This window comes from Ochotona princeps, chromosome X, assembly GCF_030435755.1.
Source record: "Ochotona princeps isolate mOchPri1 chromosome X, mOchPri1.hap1, whole genome shotgun sequence".
NCBI classification, from domain to species: Eukaryota; Metazoa; Chordata; class Mammalia; order Lagomorpha; family Ochotonidae; genus Ochotona; species Ochotona princeps.
This window is the reverse complement of record NC_080865.1, coordinates 28,227,328-28,240,559: the sequence shown is the minus strand read 5'-3', so window position 1 is coordinate 28,240,559 and position 13,232 is coordinate 28,227,328.

Below are 13,232 nucleotides of genomic sequence, written 5' to 3'. Positions count from 1 at the left end.
GTTGCTCACATCCCACTTCAGAACACCTGACTTTAGCTTCCTGCTAATGCACACTCTAGGAGGCAGCAATGATGGTGCAAGTGATGGGGTTCCTGCTGTTCATGTGGAAGACTTGGACTGAGGTCTAGGTTCCTGGATTCCAGCTTTGGCCCAATCACAGCCATCACAGACATCTGAGGGGTGAACCAACAGATGAGAGTTCTCTCTCCTTTTCTCCCTCTAGGTATGTGTAACTCTGTTTCTCAATATGTATCTCTGCCTCTCAAAAAAATCAAGTTCAAAAACAGTCATTAGAAGGAAGCCCTAAAAATAATCCACAATAAGTACCCATCATTTCATCTTCAATGGCAATATAGGTGTTTAGGCTATAAGAATATTTAATTCCATAAACAAATACGGGATGTCATAGTGTCATATATTTCCCAAGGTGTTATATGTGAGTTAAGAAATGCAAGATTTTCAGCAAAAATGACCTACTTAACTTTTTACCTGACCTTAAATTATAGGAAAATTATCAGTTCACCCCTAAACATGGAAGAGGTACTTGAATGTGGCTAATAGGTGTTCAAATTGAGGTGCCATGACTCAAACTTGAATTTTATAAAGATCTAGTACTACTAAATACTCTCTGTGCCTCTACATACCACAGCTAGTGCTTAAACTTAAAATAACTATTTTACTCAGCATTTCCTACATAGATGTGAGATCTGGAAATTTAGCAGAGTTATGAAATAAAAATCCATAATAGAGCTTTTCTTTCAGTCCTCTCATGGTCTGAGAATTTTCTTCTCCTTATTAAATGGATGAAAAACTGTTAAAATTAAAGTTTTTTAGCAACATAAATTTAATGGATATACTTTGTGTATATATTATGTATGTGTGTATATATAATTTACTTTGACATTAAGTAATCTATGTAAACAATTTTAATGTCAACAACATCCCTTCATGATAAAAATCCCTCCACAAATTAGATATAGAAGAAACATACCTCAAAATGATAAAGGCTATCCATGACAACTGTACAGTATCATAATGAACAGGGAAAAACTAAAAGTATTTCCCCTCAGATCAAGAACAAGGCAAAGACATATGCATTTACTACCCCTATTCAGTGTAGTACTGGAAGTATTAGCAGGGGCAATAAGGGAAGAGAAAGACATAAAAAGAGAGGAAACCAAAATATCTATGTCTATTGATGACATGATAATGTAGATGGAAAACCCTAAACACACCATCAAAAAGCTGTTATACAGAACTTGCCAATCAACTCAGCAAAGTCACAAGATACAAAATAAACACACAAAAAGTGAAATTTTAAATAGTAACAATGATATTGCTGAAAGAGAAAACAGAAAAGAAATAGCATTCACAATAGCTATAACAATTCAATTATTTAGGAGTAAATTTAACAAAAAATTAATATCTTTACAAAGAAAACTATAAAACATTGATGAAAGAAATCATCAAAGACATAAAAAGAGAAAAAATAATTCTAGCTTAGAGATGGGAAAATTAACATCACTAAAATATCTATAACACCAAAAGCAAGCTACAGATTCAATGTAATCCTTATCAAAACACCACTGTCATTTATATAATCAGAAAAAAATCTTAAAATTCATATGGAATCAGAACAAAAACCAGGACAACCAAAATAAAAGAAAGAAAACAAATCAAGCTCAAAGTATTACAAGACTTGATTTCAAGGTATACTATAAAACTATACTAATTGAAGCAGCACATTAATCAAAGGAACAGAATGTACACAATCCAGAAATTAATCCTCATATTAACATTCAAACAATCTTTCACAAAGGGGTCAATAATACAAATTGAGAAAGTCTGGGCTTTTGAATAAATGATGCTAGTAAAACTGGATACAGATAAGTGAAAGAATGAAATTGGATCCCTAATTCTTGAAACACACAACAAACAATATGGATCAATACGGATCAAAGTTTTAAATTTAAGACCAGAAATTATGAAATTGGTAGAAGAAAATACACATAAAACGTTTTAAGTCACTAGCGTAGCTGATGAATCATGTTTTACTTTATTTGAAAGGCAGAGTAAAAGAGAGAGAGAGATTTTTCATCTGCTGGTTCACTCCCTAGATAGCCAAAATGAAAGAGAAGTCAGCAAAAAAAGAGCTCCATCCAGTTCTCCCACATAAGTGACAAAGGTCCAAGTACCTCGACCATCTCAACTGCTATTTCAGGTGCACTAGCAGAGAGCTAGATCAGAAACGCAACAGCTGGGATTTGAACAGTAGTCAGACACGGAATGCCAGAGTGGTTGCAACTTCTGCACCACAACGCCAGCCCCAGTGATCAAGTCATTTAAAAGATTCCCAAACCCACGGGTTATAAAAGCAAATCTAGATAAATGGGATTATATCAAACTGAAAAGCTTCTGTACAGCAAAGTAAATAATCGATTCAGTGAAGAGATCTCTGACAAAATCAAAAAAAAATATTTCCAAGCTACTTTTTTTTTTACAAAGGACTCATATTCAGAATGTATCAATAACGAAAAACCACAACAACAACAAAAATAAACAATCCAGTTAAGAAATGAGCAAAGGGGGTAGGCATGGTGGTTTAGCAAGCTAATCCCCCATCTGAAGCACTAGCATCCCATATGGGCACTGGTTTTTGTCCCAGCTGTTCCACTTCCATCCAGTTGCCTCTTTATGGTCTGGGAAAACAGTGTAGGGTGGCTCAAGTACTTGAGCTCCTGCACCCATGGAGGATACCTAGAAGAAGCTCCTGCCTCCTTGTTTTGGATTAGCTCAGCTCTGGTCATTATGGCCATGGGAGGCGGGGGAGGGGGGTGAAGCAGCAGACAGAAAATCTTTGTCTCCCTTCTCTCTGTAACTCTGCTTTTAACTAAAATAAATGTCTAAAAATATAAGGAAATTAATGGACAGTTCTGAAAAGAAATACCAAGAAATGACCAAGAAATACATGGGAAGCTGTTCAACAGCACTGGTCAAGATGGAAATGCAAATCAAAATCACAGTGAGATATCACCCCACTTCTGCAAAAAGAACTATTTTATCAAAACAAACAAACAAAAAAGAGCAGCAAATGCTGGCACAAATGTAGAAAAAGGTGAACTCATAAACTCTTTTAGTGGGAATGTAAATTTGTGTAGCCACTGTGGAAAATAGTATGAAGATTTAATTAAAATTCAGAACTTGAACTACCAATCTATCCAGTAATCCCACTATTGGACATACACTTAAAACACACAAACATATTCAAGAAATACCTGTATCACCATGCTTATAGCAGCACTGTCCAAAAAAATCAATATATGGAATTGACCAAGGTGTACATCATCATATTAAGAAAATGTGGAATATGCACAAAATGGAATATTATTCATATCTAAAAAGAATGAAATCTTATCATCTATAGCAAAATCAAGGAAGACGCACGACATCACACTGACTGAAAAAAGCCAAACCCAGGAAGACAAACACCACATGTTCTCTCTTGAATGTGGGAACAAAAATTTTTTAAAATCAACTCAATTCAAACATAAAACATTGATTATTTGAGGTTGGAAGAGATGAAAGCGATAAAAGGGTTGTAGATTTAAAAGAAATATATAAGAAAGAGGGTATGTTTCATTAACAGTGATAAACACATATTAATATGACATGAATAAGGAAACTGACAAGAGGGTATATGGCAACTCCTTGTATTACTGCTTCACAATTTTTGTCTCATAAATCTAAAACAATTTTTCGAAAAATGTTTAAAAAAAATAAATTATTTGAGCCCAGTGGCTAAAGTCTTTGCCTTGCATATGTCGGAATCACATATGGGAACCAGTTCATTCCCAGCAGGCCCATTTCCCATCCAGCTCCCTGCTTGTGGCCTGGAAAAACAGTCGAGGACGGCCCAAAGCCTTGGGACTCTGCACCCACATGGGAGACCTGGAAGAGGCTCCTGGTTACTGGCTTTGGATCAGCTCAACTCTGGCCATAGAGGCTGCATGGGGAGTGAACCAGCAGATGGAAGATCTTTCTCTCTGTCTCTCCTTCTCATTGTATATCTGCCTTTTCAGTAAAAATAAAGAAATCTTTAATAAAAAATACAATATGTAAATATTTTTTTTAAATTCTGAAAACTATTTACTTCCTACCCTTCTTTTTTCAAATCAAAATAATGAAATGACACTTTCCTAGCTATTACAAAATGCTGTTATAAATCTTCAAAAGTTTCCTGCTTCTCATGCTATACTTAAAAAGCAAAGAAAATTGCAGCATTCATAGCACATGAAGGAAAAAGTATAACAAAATGAAAAATACTATATTATAAAATATTTCCTTTATGTTAGAGAAGTAATCTAGTCATTTTTTCAGTTCTTTTTCAAGAGCTGAGGGAATATATGGCATTTCTGATAACTGCACAGGAAGTTTTGACTCATCCAGATCCTAAAAAAAAATCATGAACCACACATACGTACATATATGTTTCTATAGAAATATACATACCACACACTTAGCAGCATGCAACAAAAACTATTCATGCAATCAGTAAACATTATGGAGCATTTTATGACAAGCACAAGGAAACAACTGTCAACATTGCAGGTATTTGCTTCCATCATAAAAGCTTACAATCTAGCAGGGTATGCAAGCAAGCAAATAAGTTATCAGAATACATAGTGCCATGTATTAACATGGGGAAGAAAGAAGAAAAACATAGTCCAGGACTGCAAAAAGGTAGGCCTTCCAAGGTAAGACTACGTTTTAAAATATTTATTTATTTTTATTGCAAAGGTAGATTCACAGAGAGAAGAAAGATCTTCCATCCACTGGCTCACTCCCTAAATGACTGCAACAACCATAGCTGAGCCAACCCAAAGCCAGCATCCTGGAGCTTCTTCTGGGTCTGTCATGCAGATGCAGAATCACAAGGCTTTGTGCCATCCTCTGCTGCTTTCCCAGGCCACAATCAGGGAGCTAGATAAGAAATGCAGCAGCTTGAACACCAACCAGTCGCCATATGGGATGCCAGTGCTTACAGGCAGTGAATCAGCCAGTAGAGTTATTACACTATCCCAGCAAGATGACTTTTAAAGTTGAGTAAATATAGTGATATACTGGTAAAATGGTTTTTCTGAAAAATGAACTTAAAATCCAAATCATAATGTTTTCAGATATCTGTAGTATAGTCTCACCACAGCCAAGTTTAAGCTGCTAATGTGACGTCACAGATTACAAAACGTGAAAGAGGCAGGGTTAACTCTCCCCAGCTACTATAAAATAGCTCCAGCAAAGTCCTGGAAACATATCATGAATTGTTATATTGTCCCTTCCTTATCCTTCCATCACTGCCTTTGTTTAGGCCTGTCCTTCTCCCTCATCCATATTATTGCAATAAAGTCTAACTCATCATAGCTAGCTGATTCCTGATTCTTGTACCCTCCTTCCAACTGCACTTGCATAAACCATCTTCTGGATATATGACTGAGTGGCTCACCATTGTCTATAAAATCAAAAGTTCTTATTATGGCATACAATAGCTGTCTCAGACTCTAGTTTGCCTATTAAACTTCAACTGCCACCACCTTCTCCAGTGCCTGCTTTGCAACAGCCGTACTAAATATGCATTACTGACCTGTTAGTTCTAGAACACACCATCTGTCCTCCCTTCAAAAATAATAGCATAAGCTAATATTCATTGTGCAATACCAAAATGTCAGGGCAGATACCAAGCACTGGAAATTTTAAAATGAATAAGACATAATTCTGGATATTAGCAACAGTGGAATAAGTAGACAGACATACAAATCCTTTTTTCTAATGGTTTAAGGTAAACATTACCTACAGAGATGGATACAACACATAATAAAGAACAGAAACACCAACTGAGTCACATAATACAGTCTGCAATGGTTGGTTCTAAATAACAATTTGTTAAATGCATGAATTAGTGACAAAACTCAGGATCGAAGAGCACTTCAAACCAAAAGTACCATTTGAGCATGGGTAGAGGAGGATCCACAATTATTATAAACATTGAGAAACAGAAGACCCCACTGTTTATTAGAGAGACAGAGATGACCACAAACAGAATCAAGGATGACTTCTAAAGACAGTGAATCCTGAACGGCATCTCTAAAGACCTACTGAGCCAGTAGGTCTCCAAAACATTGCAAGCTTATACAATACATTATGCCTTCTTCTGGCTTTTTGATGCTTGCTAATCAAGACAGTCACTTAAAGAAGTCCTAATGAAATAAATTCCAATCACACAAACACACACACACACACACACACACACACACACAGATCTCCTAGAGGTATATCCTAGGCATCATTAGATTTCTAAAAATCTCCCACAATCTTTGGTAGGAAATGGCTGTTGATAGATAATATTTTGTTTACACTCCAAGAAAAAATTCATGTTGTGAATATTATTGAATAGAGATGGGAAGAGAGAGGAGGACCTGCCACAAGCAACCTATTGACTGCCTCTTAGGTCTAATGGCAGCTTTACAAGAGCAGTCATTTCACTGCAGAACAGAACTGTGTCTACCAATATTGCAAGTGAGACTGGCTATCATCCCAGCTACCATACAATGAAGTTTATGTGGGTTATTTATTTGAACCTCTGAATAACCAGTTTTGTTCAGAGGCCACTGGAAGACATTCCCAAGTATTTGTTCTTGTTATAATACTACTGTTTCACAGAATATGAAGAAAGAAGTGGGAAAGGTGGAGGGAAGAATTGAATTATTTATCCTACTCCAACAAAGTCCAATTTAATCTGAACAAAGTTATGCATGTCTTTCATATGGGCAAAAATCTGACAGGTTTTTATGGTCACCATTTGTCTCCTATGTGAAACTCTTCAGTATGAGAATTTCTTGTCTGCTTTATCTATCTGCAGCAATTAAAACAGAGCCCAAGTGGGTAAATTTCTGATATTTTTATGCAAAAGTTGCCCTTAGTTTTTAATTTTATTTTAAAAAGCAAGCCTTCAGGTCCAGCGCAGTAGCCTAGTGGTTAAAGTCCTTGCCTTGCATGCCCAGGATCCCACGTGGGCACTGGTTCTAATCTTGGCAGCCCTACTTCCCTTCCAGCTCCCTGCTTGTGGTCTGGGAAAGCAGTCAAGGACAGGCCAAAGACTTGGGACCCTGCATCCATGTGGAAGACCAGGAGGAGGCTCCAGACTCCTGGCTTCAGATCAGCTCAGCTCCAGCCGTTGTGGCCACTTGGTCAGTGAATCAGCACGTGGAAGATCTTCCTCTTTGTCTCCTCTCTGTATATCTGACTTTCCAATAAGAAAAATAAAATTTAAAAAAAATTTTAAAAAGCAAGTTTTCAGTGTCTTCATAGTTGAAACTAGACACTGCTCCGTGAGAAAACTACTCTGCTATCTATTGTTAGCCATGGGAAACTTCTAAAAGCATGTAGATAAAAAGTGATTTTAATGTATGTAAATTATTCTGTAGCCTTTTAAAAATCATTAATAGGTTGTAGTATCTTTCCCATATCAATGCCTGTAAATATAGTCTGCCCTTTGAAGTCTATACCTGCTTCCCATTGTATGGCTAAATATTTGGGTTCATGACAGTTTTGCTTACACATAAGACTGAAACAAAATCCTTTGGATGCTTACACAATTATCTTCTTAGATTAATTACCTAAAATGAATTATAGGGATGAAAATAGTAAACACATTTTAATGCACGTTGTCATTTCAAAAAGTACAGTCAATTCAGACTGGTTCCAATATACAGCATATTGCGTTTCCTCACTTCTTCACTCACCCTAAGAATCAGTACTCCATTTGTAGCATATTTTTGTTAATAGTATGAGGAAGAAACCAACTCTTTTCCTTCTACAGAGCAATTAAATGTCCAAAATGATTTTTTAGTATCTCCATTTATTTTCAGATAGGTTTATGTGTTTAGTTATACACATTTTATAGGTAAGTGTTCAACATCAGCAAAATTAGTTTCAGATATTGCTCTTTTTTCTAGTTTGAAACTTATAACAATTGGATTATGGGAAGCCAAGAGTACATTTAGTAGATTTATCCAATACACATGCATTCCACACAGGCAGATTGTCTTATTATATAATCTATTTGTACAGCATGATATTCAGTAGAAAGAACATTTACAGTCGACTCAATTGCTTTTTAAACTTCTCTGAAAAATATACCAGACATATAATACAAAGTAATGAAAAAGAAATTACACTGATATTGTAAGCACCCACAATGTTAAACTAACTTACAAGCATTCTTCCTTAAGAGAAAATAAGCACACCTAAGAGGCGGTTGAACTTGAACTGGACAAGTGGGATGCTGGACTCTGTATAGTGTAAACTTTTAATTAGGGAATCTCAACGGAACTTGAGCTGTGGTTATGCATCAAGGTGAAGGAATTCATGATGGGGGAAGGGTTTGGGGTGAAGGGGGGGGAATCCCAGTACCTATGAAATTGTGTCATGTAATGCAATGTAATTAATGAATAAATGAATATTTAAAAAAAAATAAAAAAATAAAAAAATAAAAAAAAAGAGAAAATAAGCATAAAAGTTTTCCTAACACTACTATATATCTTTCATGATGCTCAACAATTCATGGGTATAGGCCTCATGAATCCTATGGGTTCCACCAAAAATAAGTCCAAATGGGCTTCAGACTTAATGGCCAGCAAGTATCGGAAACACCAGAACCGCTGATAACCCAGTGATTTAGGACAGCTGGTGTCTCCCTAATCCCAGCACTGCTCAAACCTGCAGTGGGAGAAAAGGCTGTGCAGGCAACAGTACAGCTACAGCACAGGATCTGGGTCTATGGAGACGATGGTGGAAGCTTAGCACAAGGTCCTGGGACTGAAACTCACTGGAAGGAGTTATACAAGTGACTGAAAATGAAGAACCAGATACCAAATGCAATCAGCAAAATTGAACTGTAGACCTGTGGGTGACACAGCTTAGAAACCAGCCCTAAAGAGAAGAATCTGCAAACCAGAATGGCCAAGAGCAAAAAAAAAGAGACAGAAGCATAAAGGATATTTCAGAAGCCTCCCCCTTCAAAGGGGCAAAAGCCTTTTTCAACCTCAAAGTTAACTGAGGAAGACATCAAGAAAATGGGGGACAAGGAACTTTAAAAACTTTTTATAAAGCTTCTTATCAACAATAAGAAGCACATACAGATGCGATCTCAACAAATTTGAACAGAAGCAAATTTTAACAAAGGTAAATTTTACAGTGAAACATAGCAGTAGATGTTTGCTTTATTAAAAAAAATAAATAAATAAATTTTAAAAAATGTATTCAATTAAATAATAAACAGAAACTTCCCTAATATGGAGAAAGAATTGGGAAACAACATACAAGAGGGGCACAGAACTCTCAACAGGGATGACCAAAAGCAATCTTCACCATGACACATAATAATCAAGCTCTATTCAGTTGAACACAAGGAAAAGATTCTTAAATAGGCACATTAAAATCAATTAGCATATGGAGGAAACCCAATCAGACTCATAGCTTACCACTCAGAGGAAATTCCACAGACGAGAAGAGAATGGAATGATATATTATAGATTCTAAAAGGAAAGAACTGTCAGTACAGCATAACACACTCAGCAAACCTTTCCTTTGTTTTTGAAAATGAAATAAAATTCTTTCACAATAAAGAAAAGCTCAAGAATTCACCTCCTCCAGACCTCCCCTACAAATGATAAAGATGTTCTCGGCAAAGAAAAAGCACCTACCAAAACCAAAGGCAAACATGGAGACCATCCCAATAAAACAACAAAAGATAATTAAATCAAACATTGAACAACCCATTGCTAAAATGACACAACCAAATTACTATCTATTGATACTAATCCTGAATGTAAATGGCTTAAAATCATCAATTTAGCATTACAGATTAGCACACTGGATCAATAAACAAAACTCATCTGTTGCCTACAGGAGTCATATCTCACAAACAAAGATACATGGAAACAAAGTGACAAGATGAAAAAAGATATTCCAGGCGAATGGAAAAGAAAAACAAGCTGGTAAAGTCATTCTTATATCAGATAATATAGACTTTGATGAGAAAAATATTAAAAGATTAAGAACACCACCACATAATGATCAAAGGATCCGTTCAACAAGAAGAGATAACCTTACTAGTTTCCTAGTATGCTTCTTTTTCATCTCTAATTTTACTTAGTTTTCCTTTTTGGCTTTTCTTTGCTAGTCTGGCTAAAAATTTGTTTTGCTCACGCTGTTAAAAAATGGCTCTCTCTTATGGCAATATGTATATGTTTAAGCTTCAATTCCATTTATTTTTGCTGTTATTTTTATCATAGCTTGCTTTCTGTTCATTTTTTCTTTTTAATAAGTTCTTGAGATATAGTATTAGACCATTTATTTGAGATATTTTGATTTTTTGTAAGTACCTGATGTTATAGATGTCCCTTACAATACTGTTTTTGTTATATATAATGGATTTTGATATTTTTGTTTTTATTTTCACTTCTTCAAAACAGTTGTTTTTTTCTTATTCATTTCCTCAGTGACACATAGATTATAAAGTAGCATTATTTTCTTCAAGAAGGTTTTTTTCATTCTTCAGCAACATATTGGTCATTCAGTCATTCGTGCTGTTATGAATTTTTCTTCCTGTTTTGATTTTTGTTTTATGGCTTTTCATTTAAGGGGATATATAGTAACTGTGTAATAGAGACTATAATATCCAGATGTGAAAATACAATGCAGTATGCATCTCTACTCCCAAACCAAAGATGGACTGCCAATGAAACTGCTAAATATATCTTGACAATAGAATGCTGGACTCTCTGCCATTGTCCATTCCCGCAATGTCAGGCTATCGTTAAATAACAGAATGATGTATTTATGACTGATTATGAAGGATTATACTATTATAATAATGTAAGTCGAATCAGCGGGGTGAGGGGACTTAAAGAAAAGGAGGAAAATCCCAGAGCCTATGGGACTGTATCATAACATAATACAATAAAAAACTACAAAAATTTTTTAATTAAAAAAAGAGAAAGACAGACATGAAATGGACACGTTAACAAAAATGATATATAAACTTAAGTCACTGAGATTCAGAAGCTACTTACTATCATAGTATAATCTGGCCAATCCTGACTGAAGCAGAGTTAAATAAATTTTGAGTTAGGGTACAAGTTGAAGTTCTTGCACTATTGTTCTGGTGTGAACAAAGACCTACTGATATGGAGGTAAGCACAACCAGCCCTCTGTGTCCATGAGCTCCACATCTGTAATTTAACCAATCACGGAAGGAAAATATTTGGAAAAAATGTATCTGTACTGAACATGTACTGACTTTTTCTTGTCATTATTCCCTAATTAATACAGTACGGCCAACTGCTTACATATCAATTGCATTTTATTAGTTTAAGTAATCCAGAAATTATCTGAAGTATATGGAAGGATATGCATATGTAATATGCAACTACTATGACACGTTCCCCATGGATCTGAAGGATGATAGTATACCGCATAAAGAAGTTATTGTAAACTATATAATTTTGATAAAGATATATAGAAAAACACACCCTTAAAAACTGTTGGTGGGAATGCAAACTAGTACAACCATTAAGAAGACAGTGTGAAGATTCCTCAGAAATCTAAAAATACATCTACTATGCCATGCCTTGGAATTTTTCCCAAAGTTAAATCAGCCATAAGAGTTATTTGTACAGCCATGTTTGTGGTAGCTCAATTCACAACAGGAATCAATTCAGATATCTATCAACTGATGATTCAGTAAAGAAAATGCTATGTGTAGAAGCATACACACACACTACAGAATGTTCTTCAGTGATACAAAACAATGAAATCACATCTTCTGCAACAAAATCAACACAAGTGAAGTTTATGTTTAGTGAAATAGGCCAGTTCCAAAAAATACTATCCTAAGTTTTCTCTGATATATGGTAATTAATACAGAATATTTAAAAATTTATAAGCATGAAACTGTATACATAAAATGTTTACATAAAAATATATAAGCATGAAACTGACTGATTGTTTATAGCCCTTGTCTATATTCCTGGAGAACAGTGATCTTACTATTTTTTACATGTTGAACATCATGGTTAGTAGAGCATTATATCTGTAGTTATTAAGCAAGTTGAAAGGATTTTATCAGAGAAAAAGAAATGAAAGGTGAACAGTTCAAGGAAGAAAGCATGGTTATCTTCTTAGAATTATGTTTATGAAATAACATGAAATCTGGTCCCCTTATATTAATAAAGATACAAAATAAAAGAATTCTGAGTATAAAGTCTAGGCTATCTTTCAATGCTCCCAGTGACCTCATCAGTAACACTCCAGGCAAGCACTGGCATGGACATAGATAAATAACTTCGTGTAATCCCAGAACTAGAAGAGGGACAAGAGAGAAAACAATAGAGAAAACAAAAGTGATATTGCTTGAATGGTTGAGCTTATAGCCAAAATCAGTTGAAGACAACGGAAAGCAGAAAGGAAACACCTAAAAAGAGCTTTCTGTTCCTCTGAATTTAGAAGCCTTTAAACTGAAAAGAGGCTAAACTTTATACTCACAGAGTAATGAAGATTGTATTGGAGTCCACACAGATTCGTGGGACCCTTGGCTCAGCTCAAAAGAGAACAATAGTGGCAAGGGAAGCAATAATAAGTGGCCAGTACTTTACTATTTGATAAAAAGAGCTTTAGGGCACATGGTGAGCTTCCAAAATACCCCAGATTTTTGGCTCTGTGTATAGAGCAAAGGAAGAAAATAAAAACAGGGCAGGGTGGCTGACAGGCACACTGAAAAGAAGCTGACGCTGGGGGCTAGCACTCTGTTGTAGCAGGTAAAGCCACTGCATGTGTCACCAAGCACAACGTAAGGGTACAAGTTTGAGTCTCTGCTGTTACATTTCTATTACAGCTTCCCACTAATAGCCTGAGGAAATCAGCGAAAGATGTCTCAAATATTTGGACTCCTGCCATCCACATGGGAGACCTAGATGAAGCTCTCAGATCATGGCTTCAACCTGGCAAGAATTCAGCACTGGCCTTTGTAACCATCTGGGGTGTGAAATAGAACATGGAAGATGGATCTCAATCTCAATCTCGAACTTGAACTCGATCTTTCTCTTTCTACCTATCTATCTGTATGTAGTTTTGATTTTCAAAACAAATGTGTGCATTAAAAAAAAACAAAAGGAGTA